Below are 13,874 nucleotides of genomic sequence, written 5' to 3' on the forward strand. Positions count from 1 at the left end.
CGCGCCTCTTCGGGCCAATCCAGAATGTTTTGTGTTATCTCACACTCACATTTCCTCGTTTTCTCGTTTTGCGAAATCCGACATGGTTTCCATGACGCAGCTTTAAACACACGGGTTTTTCTCTTCTTTTTTAAGGGGGAAGGGCTAGTCGCCCCGATCCGCGACGGATCGTTTCCATGTCAGTCGAAATGCCGAAATTTTTTTGCTTTTTCACATTTTTCCACAAAAATCGAAAATTGATAACACGACGTCAGTTTTCTTCAAAATTTCAAGCTCTCACAAATCCGAGCCTTGATCTCACAAAAAAATCAAATCAAATACACTCGTAAAAATCTATTTTTAAATTCACCCCTGGCAGTTTGAGTTTGAATTTTTCAAGTTACAAATCAATTCCGACAAAATTCGATGCAATTTAATTTCAAACATGAGTTAATTGCTCAATTTTCAAATCAATTTCTTTTTGAGAAATCCAAACGTGACGACTTGTCGCGGAATTTTCAAAATATCATTTCAATTTTCAATTTTAACTTCGAGTCATCGTGGTTAATTTTATTTTCAATCAAATGCTTTTTACGTGTTTACGTTTATGCGTATGTGCTACCCGTTGCCTGTTTTCTACACTAACGATGCAGGAACTAGTGCGAAGCAAACGAAACTAACAGCGGACAACGCTTCTCCGAAACACAACACAAAAAAGCCAAAAATCACAAATAAACCAAAATCCAAAAACACATATATACAAACCGCCTCACGCAAAAAACATTGAGACACGTTTGATACAAACAAATGACCATACAAACAGGATCTAGTACAGACATCTATCGTACATACACTGACCTAAAACAACGAACTGGGGGCTATATGCCACCTACCGAACTAAGCACTCCCTATCCTTGCAATCGGAAAAGAAAAGGAGCAACACGGGAAACAGAGGAGTAACAGCGGAAGCAGAGGTGGTTACCATGACGGTAATACCTCGTTCCTACTCCACAATAAAAAAAGAAAACAATGCCTGGCAGATTTTGGACAACGTGATAATCAGGAGTGGTGACTCAGTGCATCATTCCGACGTTAACCCCCAATCGTCAGAATTCGGCGATGAAAAAGAGCCATGCCACCGAGCGCTACCCTGAAGTTGAACCCCAATCATCGGAATTCAACAACGATCGAAGACGGCAAAGCAGAACAATGTACCTGTCTTAACCCCCAATCACCAGATGTCCGAACCTCTGCAGACAAGGGCTAATGATCGATACACAATCAAAAGCCGGACAAAGGCCGCCAGGGAGAAACACAACCAAGCCTGTAACAAAAAACAGTCGTCTCTCCTCCTCTAGGGTCATCCTCGTCCTCTAAAGTCTCAGCAATGGACTCGGTAGGCCCCGAACACTCCCCTGCAATCAAAAGAACAAACAAAAATGTCAGCCGAAATTTCGGCATTACGACGGCACAAAATGGACAAATAAAAAAAAAATCCTTCAAAATAAAACAAGGGCAATCCCGCCCGAACCCAACCAAACAAAACAATCCGCAAAAACCGCACAAAAAAAACGACTCGCCCTTCTTTTCAAGCAAAAGACGAGTCAAAACAACAACAATAAAAACGGCACCTCAAGACCCACACGAGGTCCGCCAACAACCAAAAATATATATTCCCGACACAATGGGGATTTTCCACGGCTCGAAAAAGGTAGTTTTGCCCCAATTCAAACACAAACATGTCAAAATTTCAAAATACGACCACAACAAAACAACGCGATTTTGTATCACGTCTCAAAGCGACCTAAACTACCAATAAGGTTCATTTCAAAACAAACTGACTCAATTTGAGCTCAAACAGACGCTTATTTTGACAGACATAAGACCGTCGCAAAAGGCAAGAATTACAATTTTGCCCACAATACCCCAACGAAGGTTCAATATGACAAAAACGGTCTCCCCCGACTACAATGCAACCTAGTGGGGGCACACAACTCAAGCAAACAAACTTGACATTGTCTTTTCGAGAGGTGTGTACTTGCACTCATACTCCAAGAACTTCTTACTAAGGCAGTAGATAGCTATTTCTTCTTTCCCAACAGATTGTGCGAGCATAGCCTCCATGTCTGTTTCGGTTACTGTGAGATATAAACCAAGAAGTTGATCTTGTTGAGGAGGCATGAGCAATGGTGGCTTGGCTAGTATCTCCTTAATTCTGTCAAACGCCTTTTGGCAGTTATCGTCCCATATGGTATGATTTGTTTTCTTGAGCTTTTTGAAAATTGGTTCGCAGATCATAGTAAGCTTTGATATGAATCAACTTATATATTGCACCTTGCCTAGAAATCCTCTAACCTCCTTCTCTGTCTGGGTTGTAGAATTTCGATTAGAGCCTTGATCTTGGTTGGACCAATTTCTATTCCTCTTTGACTGATGACGTATCCGACAATTTTGCCTGATGTTACCCCGAATGCGCACTTCTGAGGATTGAGTCTCATGTTGTATTTGCGCAATCTTAGGAAGAATTTTCGAAGGTTGTCAATGTGCCCCTTCCTATCTTTGGAATTGACGATCATATCATCGACGTATACTTCTACTTCTTTATGCATCATATCATGTAGCAATGTGGTCGCTGTTCGTTGATATATAGCTCCCGCATTGATTAGCCCGAATGGCATAACAGTATAGCAATAGGTGCCCTATTGAGTGACGAAGGTTGTCTTATACATGTCTTCTATGGCCATTTTGATCTGATTATACCCTTCATAGCCGTCCATGAAGGATAATAACGCGTGATCTGCTATGTTATCTACCAATATGTCGATGTGCGGTAGAGGGAAGTCGTCCTTGGGACTTTCTTTGTTTAAGTCTCTGAAATCAACACAAACTCGGATTCGCCCATCCTTTTTGGGTACGGGTACTATGTTACCCACCCAGTCTGAATACTCGGAAACTTTGATGAACCCGGCTTTGAATTGTTTATCGACTTCTTCATTGATTTTAAGAGCCTATTCGGTCCTCATTCGATGAAGCTTTTGCTTTACAGGTTTGAAACCTGGTTTGATTTGAATTCTGTGTTCTGCAATATCCCTGTCGATTCGTGGCATGTCTTTATAGGACCAAGCGAAAACGTCCTTGAACTCGTGTAGGAGGTCTATGAAATTGGCCCTTTCAGTTGGGTTTAAGGTCGTCCCTATCCTAAGTTCTTGGGGTTCTAGTTCGGTTCCTACGTTGATGGGTTCGGTGTTCTCTATAACTGGTGCCCCTTCCCCTTCTTGTAATATTTCTTTAACTATGTAGGGAGGTAATTCGACTGAGTCTGGGTCAGGATCATCCTCATTATTATCGTAAATAGAATTGCATTCAGAATAACACAAAGAGTATGCAGAATCTGATTTATTTGTATTAAATTTTGAAAAGAGTTGAAACAAAGAAGCCATCTGTTCAGTAGTCAGTGGCGGTAAAGGGACAGCTGCTGGGACATTTCTCGAGCTGTTACTACTCGATTCCGACTCTGATTCCGACTCTGACTCCTACTCTGACTCGAATTCGTTGTCTTCAGGTTCTCCTTTGAACATCTCTCCTTCTCCAGTGGTGACTTTGAAGAGCTTTCCTTGGTTATTCGTCCACTTGATCGACTTTCTCCATCCTTTCTGTTGGTTCGAACTGGCTTTGGTGATCAATGTTGTGGGATTGAAATGGTATCTTGAAGTATCATGGTAATGATCTCATCCTGTGCAGCGTTAACAAATCGGTACTCCCCAAACAGAAGACTAACAACCTGTTCGTCTAACCAAGGTGCTTGATGAGTGTTGACGGTAGGAACCGTTTCTGAAGGAATGAAGTAGCTATCGTGGAAGACCTCGATTCCACCTAGTTGCATTCCTTTGTAGTGCCAAGGATCGGGAAACCCGTGAAAGTGGTCCTGATTCCCTTCTCTAACGAAGTATCCGTTTAGGGTAAGGAGATAGGGTCGCATTTGGATTCCTTTGTTTTTACGGTTTTGAAACTGAGTGAGCATCTCCAAAGCTTCTTCTTTTGTGGGTTTGTATCCCAATCCTAAAGGTATCCTATGAGAATTCCCCTCTTTGTATGGTGCGAAGGTATTTTTCTTGACAGGATTTAATGGCATTCCCGGGAAGTATCCCTGAGACTTGAGTATGTGGTTGACCACTAAATTGGAGTATGGATCGAAGTATAGAGGTGCCAGTTTGCTCTATACAAGGTTTATGCTATGAAAGCCCCCAAGCTCGTATACTGGATCTGTAACTACTTGGTTGCTCGACAGTTTCTCTATTACAGCTTTGATAGGTGACGAAGTGATCGTCACTACTTTGCCATCTAGTGGAATCTTAATTTTCTGGTGCAAGGTGGATGTTACTGCTTTGGAAGCGTGAATCCAAGGCCTTCCCATAAGTATATTGAATGATGCTTCGATATCCACTATTTGAAAATTAACCTTTCGCTCACTCGGCCCTGTGGCTATAGTGAGGTTGATTAATCCTACGACTTTACGTCGTGTTCCATCGTATGCTCGAACACCATGGTTGGTAGGAGTCCAATCTTGTTCTTTCATGCCCAACTTGTGTGCCGTTTTCAAGGCATGACATTGACCGCAGAACCATCGTCCACCAAAGTCATTGGCACGTTCTTCTTTAAGCATGTGATGGTAATGTACAGAGCTAGGTTGTGACTGGCGCCGAAAGGAGGCAAATCTTCATCAGAAATAGTAACTGGATTACTTAGTTTAGCTGAATCTTAGAAGACCAAGTTGACTACGTCGTTAGGCGTAGAGTTGTGTGCCACGTTTAATTTAGCCAAGGCTTGCAGTAAAGCTTGGCGATGAAGAAATGAACAAGTAACTAGTTGCCAGACTGAAAGTTCAGCCTTTGTCTTCTGTAGTTGCTTTAGCAAGTGGTCAGTAGATGTATCTTCACCATCATTTAGTGTGATGACATTGGTGTTAGTGACTGGACCATTAGCTATAGGAGCATTCTGAGAAACATTTTGATATGGATGCCCTGAACGAGGAAGGTGGTCTATATCTTGATCTTTGTTGGCTTTGACTATATCCTCACTAACCTTGACTAGATAGTGTTCGGTGAAGTATTCATCGTCATCGGCCCATATTCCGTTGACTATAGTAAGCTCTCTCAATCTGATGATCTCGGCTTCTAAACTGATTATTTGGTCGACTAGACTGTCAACCACGGCGACAACCTCTTGCATTTTAGAATCTTGAGACAGACTTAGTGACACGCTCTCCTTGGATATGGTGCTTGGATTGCGGAGGGATGCTACTACCTCTTCCAGTTCTGAAACTTGCTTACTCACACTCTTTGCCCAGGCAATAAAATCGGTAATGGTAGGAGAAATGGTGGAATAACTCCCCTCATATTCTAATGCATGAATCTCATCTTCGATTGGAGAAATGAGGTGTGAACAATCCAAGGTGGATTCTTCATCTGTAATCATCAGAACTCCAAGAGGATTCAGATTATTGTTAGGCTTACCTACAGGAGGTATAGGTAAACGACCATCTTCGATCATATCTTGAAGGACATGTTTTAGCTTGAATCTCGGTATCGTGTCCCTTGCCTCTATGATATTCGCATTATGCATTTTTGTCCCAGAACTTGGACTTTTTTTCTGGGTCAGGTGTAGGTCCTATTGGTTGGAGCTTACCCTATTTCATTAAACTTTTCAGAGCATTGGAGTATGTATCGCCAATGTTTGTGAACTTCCTTTGTGGGTTATTCTTTTTTGATGATTCGGCGAGGTTAACCTCATCAGTCTTGTTAGTAGAACCATAAGAACGACTCATTGAACCTTGATATCCATGACCTACCGTTTTGGACTAGAGCCCTTTACGGATGTCATCTTCAATTCTTGTCCCTAGCAAAGTCAGATATTTGAAGGTCTTAATGTTTTGGTACCTGAAGTGGTTTGCATAAATGGGTCTCAAATTATCCACGAACTTTTCCACAAGAGTAGCTTCATCTGGACGTTCAACAAGTTGCGTGCTAGTCTTCCTCCACCTACATAGGTAGTCGGTGATGCCTTCCTTTTCATTTTGGGTAAGAACCTCTAAAGTACGCACATTGACTTGGATTTCAGCATTATCCGCGTATTGTTTAGTGAACTCAATTGTAGCATCATCCAAAGTGGCAATATTCTTGTGCTCCAAAGAGTAGAACCATTGCTTAGGAATGGTGTCGAGAGATGAAGGAAAAATCCTTAAGAACATCTCAGGTTTGATGCCTTTGATAGACATGTAGTCTTTGAAATCACGAATGTGGTTCAAAGGGTTTTCATATCCCTTGAACTTTGGGATGTCAGTCATGTTGAAGTTGGTTATAAATTGAGCATTGATGGTCTCATACTTGCGATTATTCTCCCTGTAGATGTCATCTCCCTTAAGGTACATTAGTTGCTCCTCCAAGTATTGGAGTCGCTTTTCAGCTTCAGTAGGACCTATTGGAGGATTGGTTTCTTGTTGTCCAACAAAGGGTGGAAGGTTATCATGCACGATCTCGCTAGGAATATCGTCTTCTGCAGGAGGGCGTCTAGTTTCCACAGCAACAATTCGGCCTTCAATAGCGTTGAGACGATCATAGGCTTGGTCTTGGCTTCCTTGGAGACAGACGAGCACGGCTAGGATTTGATCATTACCATTTGGGGGTTGACCACTAGCACTTATGGTACTAGTTTCAGGCATCTTGGAAACTGGAAAAGAGATTGACGACGAATCAAAACACAATCGACCATTCTAGCACACTTACTCAAAGAAAAGACTCAGCTTGTGAAGTGGGAGTGTGCCACTGTGTTAAGTGAGATTTGAAAATGACAAAGTCTTGAAATGATTGTCCTAGGAAACCGCAGTGTAGTTGTAGGAGTGCTGAATCGAAGTGAGGTTTTGAAATGGGTTTTGAGGCCCGAATTTTGAGTGGAGATTTGGACAGGGTTTTTAATCATTTTGCGCTATTTAGGCCATTTTTGAAAATGTATATTTTAAAACGGTTTTTTTTTTACAGAAATTTCGTCATGGTTTTATTTACAAAATGGTAATCACATATGATACAAGTATTCATACAAGCATTATAACAGTATGCTGAGTCCATTTAGATGGGTTTTAGCTTAAAAGGTGGGTTACCATTCCAAGCAATCAAACCCTGGTCTGTGGAGAGGTTCGTGCCAAACAAGAGTAATGTCGGTTCCTAGTCCATTTCCTCGAGTAGTGAAAGCCCTTGATACAAACATGAGTATGTACCACAGTATGGTTGACGTCAATCGCTATCTATCCTTAGGCCAGGTAAGAATTTGGACCGTCCAGACGGGACGATTGGTCGAATGGGTTGGTTTGGGCCTAGGAAGGCCGAATGAAACGACCTAAGAAGGTCGAGTAATGAAAACCGACAACTGTGTGTGTAGATACCCAGTATCTGTTGAGACTCCAACAAACACGTGATGATTATCGGACTACAACATGCTTAGGAATCACAACGTTTGATCGACAGTTTGTGTACAACTAGACGTCAGAAAACTTAAAAGGATTTCGAAAATAAAACATTTTAAAACTTTTCAAAAGTACCTGGAGTGTTTAATGCATGACGACGGGGTCGCAATGACACTAATTAGAGTAAAAACCGACACCGGACCAAAAACCGACTCAAAATTCAAATCCAGACTCCAACAACGAGTCAAACCGAGTCAAACACAAAAAACAAACCATTCAAATGCTTCCATGCTAAGGTTTCCCGGAATCTTACATGGTCAAGTACAAATCAAGTTCTTCCAAATCCTAGGATTGAACAAATCATGATTGCACTTTTGTGATAGCGACAAGACATCTCGAAGACGTGCGACATGGCTCGCGCCTCTTTGAGCAGCCCATGCGGCCACGTCGCTAAAAAAAAACACAATCCGACCATTTTAGAGTTACGCGAGTGTCCGCCCCCTCATTTCTCCCTTAAAATTCTAGACTCGACTTCTTAAGTTACAATCTGACACGTGTTTACGACCTACCGATCCTAAACACAAGCCTTACAAATTGTTTGGTACCGTCATCGTGCATTAAATCACTTGACCGACCATCTCGACCACTACATCGTCACTAAACCTAACAAAACACTCTTTTACTTACTAAAATGGTTTTTAAACCGAGTTTTCCGGCCAAACAAGTTGATACACTTTCGTCGGTTTCTCGCTACAAGCCTAGCATGTAAGTATGACGGTGTAAAAATCTTCTTTTATCATGTTTTCATATGTTTCATGACTATAACATGCTAAATCATGCATAACTTGGTCCAAAACATGGGAAGAATGAGCCAAAACCGGATTTTTGGTTGAGGTAGGGGCTACTTACGTAGCACGCAGGCACGCGCCTAAAGCACCCCCTCACCTTAAATCCAAACCGTGTTTGGTCTCTTCATCTCCTTCATTTTTATTTCATATTTGTAATCGGTTTTTACCATTTCAAGTATTTTCAAACCATTTTTTTATGACAAGTTTTTAAGCATAAAATATTTTTCACCCTTGGTTCCTAATACCATGGCGGTTTAATCCGTGTTTTGGTGATAATATTTGGTTAATTAAATTATAAAAGGTATTTTAAAGCCTTTTACTTCATTTCTTTACATTTTGGAGGGTATTTTAAAGCCTTTCTCATTTCTTTACATTTTCAAAACAAATGTATTAGTCATTAACATAAAGTCATCCTTGGTTCCCTATACCATGTCAGATTTTAACCCGAGTACGATGATGAATGTTGACTAATTATAAACAAATGAACTTAAAACAATTAGTTCATAATTATTTTCAAAACTATTCATGTCAAGCTTGCAAAACCGAACCCGACATCGAATATTGTCAAAACAATAACGATTACTCAAGTCTCGTTCTTTAAATCAACACAAAAGCGGCCTAAACGGTCCTTTCAAATCAAGATGGGTTCAAATACCCACTTTTCAATACATTTTACAAACTTTTTTCAATGGTTAGAAGACGTTTTCCATCGTCTGTTGACCCGCGCCTAAACAGGCCACTCACTTTTCTATTTTCAAACCAGGGCATACCCGTTTGCATCGCCAACCGGCTCGCGCCTCTTATGCTGGTTTAATGCAGACCAGGGGAACCCCTGTGCATCGCCAACAGGCTCGCGCCTTTTCTGGCATTAAACAAACCGACATAGAAAGCTCACATGTTATGTTCAAACTAGTGGATGCGCATTCATGCATTTACCCGTTTTATCAACTTTTGCATTTAACCAACCAAGATCGATCAGTAGAGGCCGCTACCGCGAGCGGGATTGGGTGTCTGATTAAAGGGCTTCCCAATACGTACCTTCACCTCTTACTCAAAAACTTTGGATAGTGGACGACCTTATCCAGGGCGTACGAGAGTTATTCTAGAGATAGGATGCTAAAGAGGGACGACTCCTTATCTTTAGTACCTATGTTAAACACTGCTTTGTGCTTCGTTTGACCGAGATATAAAGTTGATTCGAACGGGTTCCAAGCATCCCAAAAATGCTTGGTGACAACTTCGAACATCTCTTGTATCGTTTCGAGACCCTTGCCGAGACGAAACCGACCGATCTAAAATGATCCGGTTGAAAGCATTCTTACGCCGCCGAGCGTGGATTTCAAAAGACCGCTGCATGTCCACAGATTGGCTTGGCGTGCAGGTGGCCCGCGACTACGGACCGATAGGCGGCATCGCGCCCGCAGACCGGCATGTGGCCCACGTCCACAGATTGGCGACTCCGCTGAGGAAACTAGGACACTTGTGTCTTTGTGATCCCTAGTTGGTGAGACTCGAACGAGGTCTGGGTTGAAATGCATTAATTGATATTACGGTCATAGTCGGGTTCCTTGTCCGGGCCCACAACCTATCCCTTTTCGACCAATTGGCTCGTCCCGTCGGCGTGAGTTTACTCATCCCCGCGTTTCGTATCGCGATTGAGTCAAGCATACTGTTGACGATACACATTTCTGTTTCATCAAAGAGCTTTCATCACCTTCGAACACGAGGCTAGGGCACCCTCCTTACACATTTTGTTTGGATTGGTATCCCTCTCAAAAATCGGGGTTTGTTTGCTTGGTGTGTAACCCACCCTTTAAGCCAAAAGCCGTGTCAACATTGTGCATACTATAATGAAATTTCGAGTGCTTATGTGTTATGTGATCATAAGTCCTTCCATGTCATTTTCAAACTTTCAAAAACACCTTTTTGCGCCGTTATAGTGGCCATTTCAAAACCTCGGTCTTTCGCCTACCGTTGACAACCATTTCAACACGCCTTTCTAGGCCGTCGTAATGATGATTTTGAAACTCAGTTTTCTACAACCATTTCAACACGCCTTTCTAGGCCGTCGTAATGACGATTTTTAAACCCGGTTTTCTATAACCATTTCAACACGCCTTTCTAGGCCGTCGTAATGACGATTTTCAGACTCGGTTTTCTATAACCATTTCAAAACACCTTTTTACGCCGTTATAATCGTCGCGTCAAGACACGGATTTTAACCAGTCTAGCGCCAACAATGGCTCTTTCAAAATCCGAGAAAATCACACATCCTTTTCTCGAGACATTTTCAAGATCCCGAGGACAATACACCGTCCCCGAGACCTTTTCAAACTTTTCAAAACTCGATTTTCAAAACATACAATTTTGGATTTCAAAAAAATCGTCTCTGGAAACGGTATATTGTTTTTCGAGCCGATTCAAACTCAAACCGTCTTTTGAAATCAAACTTAAGACAACCCTTCAATTGATCAACTTTTGGAGATCCCTCTTCTTCGGAAGCCGCCCATAAAGCGACAAACGAATCTTTTTGAAAATCTCTGTTTTCGAAAACTTCAGTCCACCATTTCAATTCCGCCTCGTGTCTATCGAGTCGAAGCAAATGTACTTATGGGTCTTTACTTATGAGTCGTCTCACCACGAGACTCGTCCAACGGAGTCACGCCACTACGTTTGACGTAAGTCAAAAAGTCCGGTCGACACCGTCACGTCATAAATCGAGTCAGCACCGAGGTACCACACACGGCCATCCTCGTCTTGTTGAGTCCGATCTTTGTTCCGTCCTTTGTGTTGTCTATGTTCAGTCTTTGAACCGTGTCGGATTGAGATGTAATGTGACCCATTTTTCTGCCTCACAACCATGGCCCCGTCTTCAACTTCGTCCAACAACAATGACAACAGAGATGTTACCACTGCCCAGCTAGCCAGCCTCCTCACTGCTCTTAAGGTCACCCTGGACCGTGTCGAGACCCGTATCGACACCCTGGAAAACAAGGAAACTGGAGAACACAACACTCCGCCCTTAACTGAAACTGAGAAAAGGCTCAAACTCTTGGAAGAACAACTCCTAGCCCGGGGTAACAACATCCATCTCGAGAACAACCGGAGATTCGAACCCATTGGGGATCAACTACCCGACAACTTTACCCTGACTGATGTGCCCAAATTCAAGGGAGTGGAGGACCCACTCAATCACATCCGAGCCTTCAAGGACTACATGGCCATAAAGGGGGTCAAACAGGAACTGTTCACCCGGATCTTTCCATCGTCCCTGGAACCGATCCCTTGCCAATGGTACTACTCCCTTAACCCGAAGAACCTCACTACCTGGGATGAGGTTGCAGTTGAATTTGCTAAGCAATATGCCGACAATGTCGAGATTCAGGCCAACACCCGTACTCTTGAGGTTTTAACTCAAAATGATAAGGAGGGATTCACAGAATTCCTAGCCCGTTGGAGGAGAGTAAGCACTCAATTGGTCAGCAGGCCAAGCGAGTCAACTTTGGTGGAGAAATCTGTCAACAATCTCCGCCCAGTATATGCCAACTTACTCAGATACCAAAACATCAATACATTCCAGGGTCTACAAATCCTTGGAACTCGCATTGAAGACGACCTTCGAAAGGGTGTCCTAACCAAAACCACTGGTAGAGGCTACCAGGGATCTACATCAACCGGATCTCACCCTTATGGTCAAACAAACAAAATTGATGATGTCAACCTCTTCGAGCCAACCCCGAAAAGAGCTGATCGCCCTCAAAGAGTGTTCACCAACCTAAGGTCAATTTATGCAAGCGCCCTAAAAAGGCTTATGGACCAAGGGAAATTACAACCGATCGGACCTACTCCGGAACCCATTCCGACGCTAAGAAGTCCCGTTTCTGGAACCCTAATGTCTACTGCCAGTACCATCAAGGGAAAGGTCATGACACGGAAACCTGTTTCAAGCTCAAACACGTCATTCAGGACATGATCGAAAAAGGGGAATTACCTTTGCCTCCACCAACTAAACCAAACAACAAGACAAACCCTTTGGGAATCCATGCTATCTCCGATGATGAGCCGACCTTAGACTGCTCACAACTCATCATACCAATTGATGATGAGGTGAATGCCCTGGAGAAGGATACCGAAGGATGGGGTATTCGTGTTCAGCGCCGCAACCATGCTCGTTATGTTCCAACAAGTTGAGGAGGCTATAGCCAGTCTTTCGGAAAGGATTACTCGGCTTGACGATTCCTACCGCCGGTTGATATTCAACCCACCGACACCAGCACCGCGCCTGAGGGAGGGTCCTCCTAACACCCAAAACTACCCTCAACAGGAAGAATTGCTCCCACGACCATTCTGGCGCACCCCACAATAATCAACCTCATAAAAATTACCCTCACAAAAACATCCCTCACAAAACCTGTCCACTAAGGAATACCCCTCTGAGGTTGTAGATACCTCATTTTTGCACCTCCCGCAAGCTACCCGGTGATGATTGGGCCGTATGTTTGGTACGCGGAACGATTTGTGACGGTTCGTAAGTTTATCGTCAAGTGATTGCTCAAATACTGATGTCTACCTCTTAATTGTCATCTACGCGCCGATACGGTCGTTTTGACAGTAATTAGAGTACATTTGGAGTCCGGGCCTAAAACCGTCTTCATTTTCTGATAACCGCTAAATCCCGAGTCAGAATGTTCCGGATATTTCTATTCCATATTTTATAAATCATTCACAATCTTTTAATCTTTGGTAAAGGATTTCCCGTAATATTCATACAAAATATTAAGGAAAATAAGATTAATCCGTTATTCCATAAATTAAACACGGAAATCTTTCTTCCGCAGGAGGAAACCACCTGGGAACAGACGCAACAGGTGATGCACCTCTTCCAAGGGACGCAGTGCCTGCTGCGCCTCTTCCAGGGTCCTTTTCTGCGTATTTTTCGTATCTTTTCATATCTTTTCGAGATTCACTTCCAAAGTTTCTCCGAAAACCCTAATTCCTTCACGTGATTAGTATAAATAGGAGCCTTAGCTCCTCATATTTCTCACGCGAGTGTCCGCCCTTCTCTTCTCCCATTGCATTCTAGACCATGTTCTTACTTTCTGGCGTCTACGTGCTTGATTATTCGACCACGTAAGCTCGGATCCTTCTGAGTACCAGCCTCGTTTGCATGACCGACCAATTTGACCAACTCCACCATAATCAACTTAACTAATCTTAATCGTTTTTCCTCTTACGAGGGCACTTTCATTACATTCGAGTCGAGCATCACTAATCGTAAACTTAGTTCATATCGTTTCATCAAACATGTAAGTCTGAGGGTGTAAATCCTTCTTTTGTTTATTGTTATTTACTTTCTATATCATTAATGTAAGACTTATGTCGAAAATACTTCTAAAACCGATTTATAAAACCATGCTTTAAACCCCTTTTTTCGGATTACCAGAAGATGACCGTCGAGAAAGGACGCAGCAACTGCTGCGCCTCTTCGAAGGAGCGTAGTACCTGTTGCGCCTCTTCGTGAGGCTGCCGCAGTTCCTGCTTCCTTTCTTCTTCCTTCGTCCTCTGTCAATTCGTTATTTTTATTTGTTTTC

Source organism: Silene latifolia, chromosome X (assembly GCF_048544455.1).
Source record: "Silene latifolia isolate original U9 population chromosome X, ASM4854445v1, whole genome shotgun sequence".
In the NCBI taxonomy this organism is placed as follows: Eukaryota; Viridiplantae; Streptophyta; class Magnoliopsida; order Caryophyllales; family Caryophyllaceae; genus Silene; species Silene latifolia.